Source organism: Abramis brama (assembly GCF_963993115.1).
Source record: "Abramis brama genome assembly, chromosome: 16".
Lineage (NCBI taxonomy): Eukaryota > Metazoa > Chordata > Actinopteri > Cypriniformes > Leuciscidae > Abramis > Abramis brama.
The window spans coordinates 8,275,530-8,291,954 of NC_139978.1; the positions used below are offsets into that span (position 1 = coordinate 8,275,530).

General features: G+C 39.9%; 1 pseudogene across 1 annotated transcript; it reads right to left on the bottom strand.

The window, feature by feature from the left end:
• Positions 1 to 688: 688 nt before the first annotated feature.
• LOC311066427 (neurotensin receptor type 1-like) lies at positions 689 to 10,553 on the bottom strand (annotated as a pseudogene). Its single transcript has 7 exons — positions 9,913 to 10,553; positions 8,393 to 8,567; positions 8,032 to 8,299; positions 7,375 to 7,552; positions 6,953 to 6,959; positions 1,075 to 1,159; positions 689 to 971 (listed from the first exon to the last, which is right to left on the bottom strand). The product of its transcript is annotated as a neurotensin receptor type 1-like (transcript).
• Positions 10,554 to 16,425: the final 5,872 nt, after the last annotated feature.

The window sequence follows — 16,425 nt, forward strand, 5'->3', positions numbered from 1 at the left end:
AATTAGTCCCATAGTGTGTTTAATTTACTTAACAGGTTACGAAATGAACGAAGATTTTTTTTAATGTTATTTTTCATCACAGTAGGCTATAACATATTATAATTCCCCATGCAGCTCTGCATGTTGTTTTATGTGTTTTTCTTTTTCATTTTGAATTACTTTAAAATAGTCGTGTTTTTTTGTATTGCACTGGAATTTGTCAACAGACCAACAGTAAAATCCAGAGTCAAAAGTTTGAGAACTACTGCTCTGTGGTTTTAATTGGAAAACAGTAATCAACTCACTCACATCAGAAAAAAATTAAATACAATTAAATTATAAATTAGCGATTTACACACATAAATTATTAAATACAATTGAAAAGGGAATATTATTTTTCTTATTTATTTTTTTTACTCCTGCAGTATAACAAAATAGTGCTGTCCTCTTGTGCAATGAAAACATGCTCCATTTCTGCAGTAAACTATGCACACATGCACTTGAAATAGCACTTCTGCACCTTTTAGAGCACACTGACAGTATAGTGTATAATGTTCCATATTCAGAAAGTCAAAACGTTTGTCAAAAACCTGACAATTCTGCACGCCCTTTGTTCTGAAATTATGCATTGTCCCTCAACACTGATGGAACAAAACAGCAACACATACATTTGTAGTCAACAAGTCTAAAAGTCCAGACAGAATTAACATCAGTACATAGTCTCCATGACCACCATGGGATAAAGGGTCTTTTGGCTGTTACGGGTTGTGACCAGAGATGAACGAAGGTGCTGTGATAGTTGTAAGCTCCTTTTGCTCTTGTTAGTCCTCTGGCTTTTAGAGTACGTCTTGCAAAAGTAAGTGACAGTGGAAAAAAATATTTGCCGGTATTTGGACGAGACCAGATTGTAAAGGATGGGATTGATCACAGAACTCACATAGAAAAGTACATTTGTCACCATGTAAAAGTAATGGTAGAAATCATAGAGTGCACTGTGGGGGTGGAACAAAACCAAGGTTACAAAATTGACAAATTATTTTAAAAGCAAATATGTTTTTTTGAAAATATATAGTTACATGCAAATGCAAAACTCACTTTGTCCACTCCATTACATAGCAGTACATCAGTCGGCGACTGTGATATGGAAACCAACATAAAACAAAAGCAAAAACAACCCCACCTGATAACAGACAAAAAACATATGGCAATGAACTATTGAAACCCAAGATATTAAAGGTTTTACCCCTGATTAAAATGTGTACTTGGTAATTGGATACTAGTAAAACATATACTATAATGAATTAAACAACAGTTCTGGCCATTAAATCTAGATAGAGGCACTCTAAAGCATAGATATCCATATAAGGCTAGATGTCTTAAGGTGGAGTCACTTCCAGCATCACCGGCGGCCATCTTGCCACAGGGAAGCTGTGAATTAAGGTGAGTGATCAGCACGCACACAAATCCTCTTATCTCACTGAAATCTTGACGGATTTACAAACGGTTTGGTTTCTTACAAACGTTATTAACGTGGCTATAATTCTTTCATATGGAAGTCCATTGTTATAATTATTCATATGTATGCAGTGTCATAACTACATCTCTGATGTTTATAACAAACCAAACCGTTTGAAAATTGAGCAAGTTATGGTTTTTTAAAAGTACATGCACCATGTTACGAGTGAGCGAGCTCCCTGTGGCAAGATGGCCGTCGTGTGCGGACGTCGAACTCCATTGGCCAGCAGCGCGGACGAGACATCTAGCCTTTATTATATGATATCTATGCTCTAAAGAGTGTTGATATCTACTTTATTTTGCAACCCGTAGGTAAGCTATTTTTTGTGAATAGGCCTATGTGAGATTTCCAATTCATTAGCTGCTATAGGTGACAAGAAGAATAACAAAGTGCACTAAATGGTAAAGCTATTTGCGCTACAAAACCAATATGTTTACAATTATCATTCAAATATAAGAAATACCAGTTTGCAATATCAAGCTGTTTGTAAAGCTAAAATAACTGGGAGATGACCCCAGAACTCTCGTTGAAGTTACAAATGGCTGCTCTTAGTGGATAGAGTGCAACAGTGTCTGCCCACTTTTTCAGCAGCCTTGGTTACGAAAGTATTTTTCCCATAAATGTTTCCCTTTGGGACTTTAGAATCACAACATGACAAACTCTGATGTGAAGAAAAAAGTATTTGAAAATCAGACAAAAAGACAAAGGTAAAAGACAATCCCATGAAGCACTGCAAATTAAAAAGGACAGATCATTATATAAAATTATTGATTTAATGATTGTGTATATAGAAAAAAAAAGATCTGATTGGATTAAACGATGAACAGATTTAATTTAGGCTTTTATTCACATAATGATGTTTTATTAAAGTTTGAGAGGAGCATGTTCAAATAATTAACCTAATTAACATGGGAGGAGCTCATTCAGTTAATCAACTCAATTAGCATCAGGAGGTATATATACAGCAGACTCTGTTCTAAGACAGTTTTCCAGCATTCCTCCACCACCCCATCTCCTCACTTCTAACTATTCCTATCCCAATCTGGGATGGGGGGGGAGTACTCTGGGTTCGGGCCAGATTCCGAGCTCGGAGCCCTCCCCTTGGACAGCACGCCAAATATGCATAACCTTTACTCTATTTAATTATGTAAGTGTGAACTTGTGATTAAACATTCATCAACTCACACATCAGTTGTGGTAAACAGAAGCTCAAGCATGTTCGCTTGATGGCAAGAACCAATGAGGTTCATTCTCGTGTTACGCAGCACGTTTGAGCTTCTCATGTTTAACACAAGGCCCTTGCACACCGAGTCCGAAATTATCGCATGCGTTTTTCTCGCATTCGTGATTTGATGGCTCTGAATTGTCAAAACACCATTCAAAATGCTTGCTACGGATGCGAAAAACGCAGAAAATCGAACCTGATTCGAATTTCTTTTTGACGGACGAAAGTTTCGGAGGCAGTGTGCAAGCGTGACTGACATAACGTGAGGTCGTATTTATTTTTTAACGTGCAAAAATTTCGGACACGAATTTCGGACTCAGTGTGCAAGGGCCTTTACGCAGCACGTTTGAGGTTCATTCTCGTGTGTTACGCCGAACGTTTGAGCTTCAGCAAGAACCAATGAGGTTCATTCTCGTGTTACGCAGCACGTTTGAGCTTCTGCAAGAACCAATGAGGTTTGTTCTCATATGTTACACAGCACGTTTGAGCTTCAGCAAGAACCAATGAGGTTCATTCTCGTGTTACGCCGCACGTTTGAGCTTCAACAAGAACCAATGAGGTTCATTCTCGTGTTACGCAGCACGTTTGAGCTTCAGCAAGAACCAATGAGGTTCATTCTCGTGTTGCGCAGCACGTTTGAGCTTCAGCAAGAACCAGTGAGGTTCATTCTCGTGTTACGCAGCACGTTTGAGCTTCTGCAAGAACCAATGAGGTTTGTTCTCGTGTTACGCAGCACGTTTGAGCTTCTGCAAGAACCAATGAGGTTTGTTCTCATATGTTACACAGCACGTTTGAGCTTCAGCAAGAACCAATGAGGTTCATTCTTGTGTTACGCCGCACGTTTGAGCTTCAACAAGAACCAATGAGGTTCATTCTCGTGTTACGCAGCACGTTTGAGCTTCAGCAAGAACCAATGAGGTTCATTCTCGTGTTGCGCAGCACGTTTGAGCTTCTGCAAGAACCAGTGAGGTTCATTCTTGTGTTACGCCGCACGTTTGAGCTTCAGCAAGAACCAATGAGGTTCATTCTCGTGTTACGCAGCACTTTTGAGCTTCTGCAAGAACCAACGAGGGTTATTCTCATGTGTTACGCAGCACGTTTGAGCTTCAGCAAGAACCAATGAGGATCATTCTCGTGTTGCGCAGCACGTTTGAGCTTCTGCAAGAACCAACGAGGGTTATTCTCGTGTGTTACGCAGCACGTTTGAGCTTCAGCAAGAACCAATGAGGTTCACTCTTGTGTGTTACGCAGAACATTTGAATTTCCGCAAGAAGTTTGTTCTTGCGCGTCAAGAAGGTTCGGTTGAGCTTATTTGTACGTTCGCTGATCATTTATATGTGAATTATATGTTAATAAATGCCTTAATTCAATCTGTTCATCATAAAAAGCGACCGAGTCTCTTCAGAAAAGTTGGACTAAACCGCTCAATACATATCGATTATTTTAACGATCTCTTTATGTAGCCTCAAAGTGTCAGTTGCGTAGGGGTCTATGGTGTTCATTTGTGTTCCAAAGATGAACGAAAGCACACTTCAAAACAAGCATAAAAGGTATTGAGAGCATCAGGAAGAGATGGATTGGGCATTCAGTTTCTCGACTGCTGTAGTCTAGATGGCCTTGATGCCCACCCACATGCTCTGGGGTAGAAAAATGACCCTGTATCTTTACAGCAAATGCAGCTTTGGCTTTTTTTAATGCCTGCAGTCAATTTACCGCTCTGAGCGTGACTGCATCACCAGACCTGAACGCCAAGTCTCGGGCTCTAAAAAGAGATCTGACCTCAGGAGGTCATTACTTTTTTTTTTTTTTTTTTTTTTGTCTTTTTATTTCATTTTATGAAGTGCAGTCATACAGTGTCACAAAATAACTTTTTGATAGTACCGGAGGTCATTACTTAGTAATATAGCTGGTGACAGATGATGCATATTCATCCAAATACAGAGATCCCAGAGTTCATTGTTGCTTCCTTGAAAATCTGCCAGTCAGTATAAGCAAAGCAATCCTTGAATACAGACGCAGCATCATGTGGCCACACAGTAATTGTCTTTTGTGTTGGTTTCATTGTCTTCAGCACAGGGCCTTAGTCTGAGGTGGGGACAGAGGGCGGTTGGGGGGCAGCTCTGTATAGCTGCATCTGTTTGTGTACACCTGGTGTGTTATCTCCTCGGGTCACGACGGTGACATGCTGGTAAAACCCAGGTGTGGTATCCATCAAAAAAATCTAATTGACATTATAAAAGTCTCCTGCAATCACGAAAAATGCCTCAGGGTGTTTATTTTGGAGAGAGCAGATGTTATCATGTAGCTTGCTGAACACCTCTCTAGCTTTAGCGTTCAGAGGAATGTAGACAGCTACAATATACACCGCAGTGTACCTCTGTGTTAAATAGTGTGGTTGGCATTTGATAAATGTTCAACTGCTTCAGAGCAGTGGCTGCTAATGATAGATCAATTTATACACCAACCTTTGTTGATAAATACACAGAGTCCTCCTCCCTGAGTTTTTTCCCGATAGATCATTCTGATCGGCTCTGAAAAGTAGCATACCCTTAATCTGAAAGGCTGAGTCTGGTATGTTGCTGTTCAGCCACGTTTCATTCAGTAAAAGTACACAGCAGTTCCTCATCTTCTGGTGTACACTCATACGCATCCGCATTCCGCAATAAGTCAGTTTTAATGTCCAGTGCATGAACGTTGGCTAGAAAGAGTGATGGAATCGCTGGTCTGTTGCGGTTAGCTTTTAGCTTAGCTAGTAGGCCAGCTCAATTGCCCCTCTTTTGCCTCTGTGTGCATTGCTTCCTTTTGCCTCTCAGCCGCTATGTGTTGCACCATTCAGCTGACCTCAGTAGCCTCATCCTGCCTAGTTTCGATTTGAGATTCACTGGTAATATAACTTCTGTACGGTGGCCGAGAGAGCTCAACGCGCTGCAAATGAAGAAAACACATGCAAACAGAAAAAAACGCATGCAAACAGAAAAAAACACATGCAAATAGAAAAAAACACATGCAAATAGAAAAAACCCCACCAGCGAATAAGAAAACATCTTCATCAGTTTTACAACTCACGTGCGTCCCAATATTCACAACACAACCAAATACGGAAACGCGCTGCAATTACAGAAACGCGCTGCAAAAGTTCACAACACAACCAAATACAGAAACGCGCTGCAAATAGAACAGAACACAACGGAAATGTTTCCGGGGAACCCAATAAGTGACGGACGGACGGCTAGGACGTGCTTACAGCTGTCTACTTTTATTATTTACTTCTTTTTTTTGTGCAAAACATACAAAGATGACACGTTTATGACATACAACTTTGTATACAATATACAAAATGTATTTGCGATATGTTCAATGTCATAAGAATACTAAAAAGAACAATGAGCTGAAGACTAAAATAAATAAATAAATAAAAAAGATAGAGAAAAAGAACGAGGAAAAGACATTAATCTATACATCAGTTACATTGAACACATTTTGTCATGTTATGTTAAAATAAGTTTCATAAGAAATGTTAGAATGTAGCTATAGGTCCAAATATGAGACGGCAAGTTTTAAAGTTGAGACACTCACACAAAGATATAACACATATTTTAAAAACTTTGTTGTATAAAATGTATATTTATTTGCAACAGTTATGTTAACAGCATTAATACTATATTTCTGGTAAGAACAGCTATTCAGCTGATGGACACGCGCTGCGTTGTCATGGGAACATCCCAGGTGAAAATAATGAGGAAATTACGTTGTCTTTCGTTGCTCCCTTCATCAACATAATGGCACACAAATGCCCCGCTCCCTCCAAAGTGCCCAATTCAAGGGCTCTGCCGTCTGCCCTTTTAAGAGAGTAGGGCATAGGTAAAGCCAGAGCCCGCGTCTCTCTGGTAAAGCTCGCGAGCCGTCCGTCCGTCACTTATTGGGTTCCCCGGAAACATTTCCGTTGTGTTCTGTCCTATTTGCAGCGCGTTTCTGTATTTGGTTGTGTTGTGAACTTTTGCAGCGCGTTTTTGTAATTGCAGCGCGTTTCCGTATTTGGTTGTGTTGTGAGTATTGGGACGCACGTGAGTTGTAAAACTGATTAAGATGTTTTCTTATTCGCTGGTGGGTTTTTTTCTATTTGCATGTGTTTTTTTCTATTTGCATGTGTTTTTTTCTGTTTGCATGCGTTTTTTTCTGTTTGCATGTGTTTTCTTCATTTGCAGCGCGTTGAGCTCTCTCGGCCACCGTACTTCTGGCCTGTAATTGATTTCACCAAGTTCAGATCACCTATAACATACAAACTTAACTGCACATACACTTGCTTTCACACTCACTGTACAAACATCTAAACAAAAACCGGGAGCTTGAGATGCCGCTGCATTCCTGCACACCGTCATATTGCATACTGCCATATTTGGGATTTTTATTCAAGACTTTTTGTGTTATTATCTCTTTTGTCATGTGCTGATTGCAGCAGCAAAAAAAAATTGACAGAACAGAACCCAGAACGGATTTAAACATAAAATGGACTTACTTGTCCACCTGCTCTGCTCTGCAGAAGCATCATAACTTTTCAGGACTTTTTTTGGACCTGATGTGCCTCCTTCCCGACCTCTCCCTGCATGTGTCTGTGTGTTTTTGGACTAGCTTAAATGAGCGGTGTAAGGCATGCCTTAAGAGTGGAGTGGGAGCTGTTGAATTGTGTATCTGCGTTCACCATCAGCTCCGCTGAGGAGGACATCACCAGCCCCACTCCGGACCCAGACCCGCCTCCCACACCCTTCATGGAGCCTATGCAAGAGCCAATCGTAGACATTGAGCCTGAGCCTGCCACAATGCCTGTGCCCCAGCTGATGCCAAAGCAAATCATTACCTCAGAGCCTGAGGAAGAATCTGATTAGGTTTGTGAACCGGCAACAACATCTGTGGAAGCCCTACCCACACTCCCACTGCTGAGAGTCAGCTACATCCATGTCTCCTGTGTCAATGATGGTCCCACCCAGCTTCCCTCTCCTGCCTCCTCTACCTACAGTTAGCCAGACAGTCCTTCAGCCCTGCCTCCGTTGACTCCCTTCAGTCCATTGGCAGCTCCTCTGTTGGCCCCGCCCTACAACTTGGATCTACTTCGGGTCTTCCGGTCTCCGTCTCCGCCTCAGCCCACCAGCACCCTAGCTCCACCTTGGCCACTTGTCACTGCGGCTCCACCTTGGCCACCAGGACCTACGGTGTTGCCCGGTCTCTGTGTCTCCTCGGCTCCACCTGGGTCTCTAAATCTCCTGGCTCCACCACGGGTGGTCGGATCGCTGACTTCACCCTTCATCGGTTCCACCTTGGGCCTTCGTCTTGGCTGTACTCTCGAGTCATCATTTTGATCCTCCCTCCATCTCCTCCCTGGCTCCTCCCTCCATCATCTCCACCATGCTGTTCCCCTATGCGAGCTCCTCCCATCTTCTGTCTGTTTCTAACTCTGTGCCCTCCTCCAGAGCCCCCACCCTCCCTCCGCTGGACTATGTTATTAGTTATGGCTCGAGGAAGCACCTTCTTGGGGAGCAGGCAGCTGGCGATACCAGGACCACCAGACACCAAACCTTGAGCTACTACCAAATATCAGACACTTTCAGTTGTAGAGTAGTTAAATAAACCTATAATTGCTAAACATTTTGGTAAAATCATGCATTTCTTTTACTTACGTAGGACTTTGATGCTATGGCGTAGGGAACGCTCACGGTTTGTCTCTGTTGTGACATCTGAAGGCGTTGAACAGTGTAAGTCATGATGGGTCATTCTCTGGAGCTTATGTCCAATCAGGGCATTCATCACAGCGATCACCAGCATTGGCACAACAAAAGAGAGAAGGGCATTGACCTGTAAGGAAAAACACTTATACTGAAATAGGAACTATTCAAAACGTGGGGACCGAAACAATAAGGTTAAGGCGTAATGATTATTTCCCAAGAGCCAAGGGAGAGAAATCCATTCCCTGGCCCTAATAGTTTCTACACAACTGAACCAAAGTAAAAAATATATATATATATCTCTATGGTTTGGTCAATTAGTGCAGAGTCTCATTTTGCTCTATTTTGTCTGCTTTGCTCTTCACTGTGTCATTCTGATTGATTGATTGATTGATTTGCTCTGAGGTTTATTTAAGGTTTCCTCTTATTCTTCCTCCCTCCCTCCCTATACAAATACAGGGTGATTTACTTCAGAGCATTTTTACCTGTTGGTATTCTGAAATGAGCTTGTCAACGAGAAAAATATATATGTTCATTATGCACATGTGTTGTTATATCTAAAGAGACATTTTAATAGAGCTGCTTTTTTTTTTTTTTTTGCTCAGCAGATTCAATTCAAGCTGTTTAAGGTAAATCACAAGTGACAGTTTTGAGGGCTCATGGTACTGTCTTTGGCATGCCATGCAGCAGCCTTCTTCATATCACTAACTCTCTCAGACATGTTAACTACTTTATACTCAGGGCTTTACTCGATCATCTGTCATTGTAGACTTTGTCAGATTTTAAAGCAAACTTGACATATAGACAAATGCCAAAGAGCTACATTTAAATGTATTATGTTTACTGTAAATAAATACCATATCTGCCTCCAAGTAAAAAGCTAAACTGTAATTAAAAAAAAAAACGTATTTTTTATGTTGCCATTATTTGTTATGACAGCAGCACTCAAGCTGACATAACTCAACAAAACCTCATGTTCTCCAGCATGATTTGAGAGATATCTAGAGTCTCTTGTGCTTCAGTAGAATCAAGAACATTTGACATCCGTACAAAAGAGTTCACATGATCAGTGTCACACATTTGTTTAATTGCAAAATGCAAATACGTAATGCAAAATCCTAAATATTTATTCTTTGTTGTAGATTGCAACATTTTTACATTCTGAAAACTATTAACTGTTCTGTTTATTTCCAGGTTTAAATGAAAAATAAATTCTATATTTTATCATTTTACTGAATGACCATAATCATTTTATGGCATTTACATGGCACTCCAGGTACCAAGATGTTCAAAAAAACAACAATCTGATATTGCCAATAGCTACAATGCAATAAGCTCTAAAATAGACACCCATGAAAGTAATTGTACATCAGACTGCTAATAATCTATCTACTGTATTGTTAGTGCCATTTAAAGTAGCACCGACACAAATGTACTAATATGGGCCATTCAGGGTGAAATAGCTTTATGCCCACCTGTAGAACAGTTTTGGCGGTGTTGCTGGAGGCTACGGTGGTGCAGATGCTCTCTTCACCTACGTAAATTTGCCCCATTGTCAAAAGCATCGGTGAAGCGAGAATGAGCGACGCGCACCAGAGCGCGCAGATGAGTCTCTTTGTGCGCCCGCGGGACATCTGACTCTTGGCTTTGAACGGGTGGCAGAGCGCCATGTAGCGCTCCACGCTCAGGCTCACGATGTTGAACGCCGTCGCGTAAGAGCAGCCGTCCCGCAGAAAGTAATAGCCCCTGCAGACCACCTCACCGAAAGCCCACGGATGGTGAACCCAGATGAAGTTGTACAGCTCCACCGGCATACACAGCACCAGAATGAGCAGGTCCGACACCGCGAGACTGGCGAGGTGATAATGGACGGTCCCTTGGAGATGTTTGATGGATCTCCTCTGGAGGGATATGTAGAGGGTCATGACGTTGCCGATTAACCGACTGCAAACAGCACAGCGTAAATCAACGACACGAGCACTTTGGAATAAATATCCGTGTTCACATCCAAATCATCCACCGGCGGGGAATATGTGCTGTTGATCACCTGGGTCCGGTTGTCCAGAACACGATTAGTCCAAAGTTTTGTCATCAGATTCGTTTCATTTGATGTCATTTCTCAAACCTCCAACTGCTTGGCATAAAACACTGAATAATTGCGTCCGTTTTGAATGTGAAGCTGTGATGAGCATCTGTGCATCACTGCTTTATATGGAATAGGGGCGCGCGGGACTCACTCGCGTGCTGACGTGTGAACTAAAAAACCCCCCAAAAAAACGTTTATTATTTATCTACCTATTATGACACACAACGACATAACACACTTTTTTTATTTTTTTTTATTTATTTTTTTTAATACTAATGTCAGTGCATATAACTAAACATTTAACCAAGTGGAATTTTAGTTCAATTCACAATAAGTGATTTTTACAAAATACTTTGAAACAAGGGACAACAAGAACAAAAAAGGTTTAAATGAAAAAACAACAGATAAACTGTTCAAAATGAGGAGGAAAAATATTGTGACCATGCAGGGATAAAAATGTATTAGGGGTGAAAAATGTGACAAAGATAATAATAATAATATATATATAATTTAATACAATAATATTTAAATATTATTAATGTTATTATTTAAATATTCTGTTAAATTATAAAAAATTAAACAAATCAGTAAATAAATATATGAACGTAGTAATAATAAAAAATGAGTAGGCTATTTAATTATTATAATAATTTCATTTTACAGAACAGTATAACAATACTAATATTTCTGGATGTTGCATTCAATGTTAAACCATACAACTCTGTAGAGCTTTTATAAGAAGACCTTAAAGCTTCTTTTTCTTTGATGACAGATATAAAAATATCATTACCTGTGGCGATAAACATCAGTGCACAACTTTCCCTTTATAGTGTGACAACATGCCTTGCTTTAGGTCATTGTGTTAAACCAACTGTATCTTTCTGAGCAATAATTATGGAAATGTTCTAAAAAATAAAATTGTAGACAAGATTTTATATAATGTGGTGTACAGAATTAGCCATATAAGCAAAAATATTGCTCATAAAAGTGTGACAACTAGCTCCAGCAGAAATGCTGACAATATAGGCATAAAACATGTTCAGTGATTTCGTTACGCAGTTACCCACTGATCTATGCATGTCTAGCTGCCTCCTGATCTATGCATGTCTAGCTGCCTCCTCCTGATCTATGCATGTCTAGCTGCCTCCTGATCTATGCATGTCTAGCTGCCTCCTCCTGATCTATGCATGTCTAGCTGCCTCCTGATCTATGCATGTCTAGCTGCCTCCTGATCTATGCATGTCTAGCTGCCTCCTCCTGATCTATGCATGTCTAGCTGCCTCCTGATCTATGCATGTCTAGCTGCCTCCTCCTGATCTATGCATGTCTAGCTGCCTCCTGATCTATGCATGTCTAGCTGCCTCCTTCTGATCTATGCATAGTGTCATGTGATTCTTTTGCATAGGGATATTGTTACTGCCAATAGGACTGCACCTCTGGCACTAAACCCTCTGAAACTGTACGCTTGACTAGACAAACCATGTGCTGATGGTGTAAAAGAGTTTCTTTGAGATTTGAATCAACGGCGCATTTTCACGTTCAAAACTGGGCTTAAATTATTTAACACCAGTGGTGTTGCTTTACTTCAGGGCTTGCCAAAGACAATTTCAGTTTCTCCTTGTCTACATTTAAACAACCACCCTATTCTGCTCTTTTTTTCAGTTGCATTTCTACATTTATACTCAGCTGACAAATAAGTATTGTTTTTTATGCACTGAGCTAGTACGATGACTACAGGCTGCAGACTAAAGCACATCACACATAATAGTATTTTCAACTCAAATTTGAGTGATTTAGAGGAATATTCCAGGTTCAATACAAGTTTAGCTCAGCACTTGTGACATAATGTTGACTACCGTGTATTATACTGGTACTATTGGTAGTTAAAAGAGTTAAAAGATATGGAAAGAAGATATTTTGAAATGTCTATAATGAAAGTCAATGGTCACCAAAACTGTTTGGTTACCAATGTCCTTCAAAATCTTTTTTGTGTTTCGCAGAAGAAAGTAAGTCATGTTCGGAACGAGAGTGAATAAATCAGAAAGTCAAGTCACCTATATTTCTATAGCGCTTTAAACAATATAGATTGTCTCAAAGCAGCTTTACAGGAATAAACAGGAAAATAATGATTTAATGATGCAAACAGAGTTCAAAATTGCTGTAAAGCAGCTCTAAAAAGACAATAATGTCATTGTAAGTGTCTGAATCTTTATTTTATGCATACCTGAGTCCATATCTCTCACTTTGTGTCATCTATGTCTATCATCAATATGAAAAGAGTGCAATTCAGCTATAAATCAGCTTTGTAGAAAAGTGATGTCATCAATTTAATTAATATTGATAAATCTAAATAAAATTAGATTAAAATAAACAAATAAATACATTTAACAGTACATTACTATAGTGAATATATGATAATGTAACTTAATATAAACAAATTTTAGACTTATAACTTTTTCAATGTATCAATTGGGTGTTATAAAAGACAGATAACTTATACATCTTAGGATGAGGGTTCCCTGACAGGAGGTGATCATATTTGGGAGTCTGTGGATTAAAAACCCCTGCATTAGAGCAAAGACTGTTTAAATCTAAAATTATTATTTTATGACTCATTGAGCTCTGCATTGTGTATTCAGTTCATATCAGTGTTGCTGCATGAATTCAGCTTAGTAGACAAAGAAGCATGTGAGGACAGATTGTTAGTCTTCAATGTGCTCAGCTGCCTTCAGCACAACCCTATTCAGCCTTGTGTAAAATGAATCTGGATTTCACACAGAAGAAACTCATTCGCAGCTGCAAAGATTCTTCTTTTGCTTAAAAACGTTATCTGTCTAGTAATTGCATGGCAGATTGCATAAAGGAAGTGGCTTTGTTGAGTGGAAAACCATCTTCAAAAAATCATAACCAATGTTTTGGTGACATTGTATGGGGGGAAAACCCCCTACTGAGACATTTCTCAAAATATATGTTATGTTCCATGGATGAAATTATAGTTTTTATGACAGAATTTAAATTTTTGGGTGAACTAGTTTTTTTGTGGCTAAATACAATTCATGAAAGACATGAATTGGTTGAGAGATAGCTAAGATACAGGAAAACATTTGAGGATTTGCCGTGGCTTGTCATGGGGTAAAAAAAAAAAATGCCACAAGTACAGCTGTATGCAATGCATGCATCAATGATTTTGTAAAGGTTATTTAGCTGAAGTAAACGTGTTATGACAAATCTGTCAGAAATTGTCAAGTGTAACAGAGAGACATCATAATATATAATTGCATAATAAAGGATAAGAGATAGATAGATCTGCTTTGTTCTATCTGCTTCAATGGATTAATAAAGTGGTCAAATGGAATTGTACAACTGGACTCTGTTCTTACAGACACCCCTGACGGAATCAAGCTAGACATTTCCTCCTCAAGTCTAACATCCCTTTCACAGACAGATGGATAGACACATTACTGATGTAAGGCTGAAAGAACCTCATATACTTTGATCTCCTGAGATATGGACAATAGAAACACACTCTCAAAAAAAGCTGTCACTGGGGCTGCACCCTTTCAAAAGGTACACCTTTGTACCTAAAGAGTGCTTATTTGTACCGTAAATAATCAGTGTAGTAGAGTCCAGTGTACCAAAAGTGTACATATAAGTATAGACTAAGTACCTAAATGGTACATACTAGAACTTTTTTAATGGGTATTGTCCCAGTGACAGCTTTTGTACCATTTTTCTGAAAGTGCACATACAGGCATCTGTCTCAGCCACAGAGTGAAGATGAGGGAAAAGCTTCTTTCCCTTCTATCTTTCCTTCGCGTTTGTTTTTTCTCCCCTACTTCCTTCCCTTTATCTTCCCATCACTCCGTTCACTCAGAATGATTATATAAAAATATAATGTTCTGTGTCATGGCAATTGAATTAACAGTCATATTTGGTATTATTTGAAATGTCTCAATGTCTCCATCCAAATTACCCCGTTCCTCAATGGGGTGCGAACTCTCCAGGTCTATGATCCTACTGAATGCAAGTTCCAGTTGTTATTTCCAGTGCTAGGTAGTAACTGATTACATGTAATCTGGATTATGTAATATAAGACTCCAAAAATGAAGTACTTGTAATTAGATTATTACATTTTAAAATACACGTACTAGACTACTACAGACTACAACTAATTAACTTAATTAATTAATTAATTAATTACATGATTACATGTTCCCTTTCGATACAGCTCACTCGCATTGCATCAATTTCTAATGCTTATGGGAAAAATTTTCACAGAATACTGAAGCCTCATTGGTTCATGTCTGTGCACCTGCACCTGCCAAAACAGACGGGGACATCTGCTTATTTAAGTCGCGCTGAAAGACATTTTCATCAGAATTTTTCTCCTTCAAGTGCGAAGATCATCTCGCTGGTGTGAAGAAAAGAAAGAAGCCTTCTGATCGGTGAGAACAAGCCTCAAGAAGCGGATTTACAGCGCCTTGACAGCTGCAGCTGATTCAGCACTTCTCCCCTGTGGCCATCCGGAATACTTAAGAGCAAATTTTTACATCTAAAAGAGCAAATTCAAGCAACGTTTGTTGTGCTGCCTCGCTGCCTGCTGTGAGTGTGTTTGCTTCGGTGCTGTAAGCTCCGTTTAAGCCTCGTATTTCTTTGTTTTGAACCATCATTTACTACAATTTCTAGTTGTTTATACTGCTAAAATACATCTTACCCAACATCTCAGATTAACCTGACATCGCTAGCTTCTGTTACTACTAGCACAACACGCTAGTAATTCGCTAACCTGTTAACGCGCCACCCGTGCGCTCAGCTATTTTTATTTATTTATTTTTCTCTCGCACGCCCGTGCCTTTGAGTTCATAAAAAGCTCAGGTGAGTAAGAATCACTCAACAAACACGGTGAGTAATGTCTTGTCCTGTTATTGTCACCTGCACTTCATGTCACATGTTTAGCATAGCCTTCTCTGTCGGCAATATAGGATTTATATGTGATAAATGCAAGGAGACAGTTAGGTTGACGGAGAAGATTTCAGAATTAGAGACACGCAGATTGCTAGAGATTTAAATACTGCTTTGGATGCGCCTAGCATAGTGAACTCTTTACATGAGTCGGTTCTTGCTGAAGTAGAGCCTGCGCAGCCGGGCAAATGGGTGACAGTGAGGGATCGCTCTAGTCGCGGATCAAAAAAACACTCTTCCGTTCCGATTACCATAACAAATCGATTTGCCCCGCTCAGTGAAGCACCCACTGAGAATGATTGTGCCCTAGTTATTGGCGATTCTATTACACAGAACGTGAAAATAGAGACACCAGCCACCATAGTCATATGTTTGCCGGGAGCCAGAGCGCCTGACATCAAAGCAAATTTAAAAGTGCTGGCTAATGCTAATCGTAAATTCTCTAAGATCATTATTCACGTCAGCACTAATGATGTTCGACTCCGCCAGTCCAGATAATATTAAAGAGGTGTGTGAACTTGCAAGTACGATGTCAAGGACTGTAATTTGCTCTGGCCCCCTTCCTGTTCGCAGGAGTGATGAGATAGTTAGTAGATTGTGTTCACTGAATCACTGGCTGTCTAAGTGGTGTCCGCAAAATAATATAGAATTCATAGACAATTGGAAAAGTTTTTGGGGCAAACCTGACCTGTTGAAAAGAGATGGTATTCATCCCTCCTGGGATGGTGCTGCTCTTCTCTCTAGTAATTTGGCTCATAGTCTTGGAGCTCAAACATGACAATCTGGGGCTCAGGTCAGGAAGCAGACAGACTGGCTAAACCGACCATCTTCTAGCTGTCTCACGTCACCTAGGTCAGATAAATCCCATCACATAGAGCCTCTTTCACCTAACTATCATCATATAGGGACTGTGTCTGTTCCCCGAACTTGGAAATCCAAA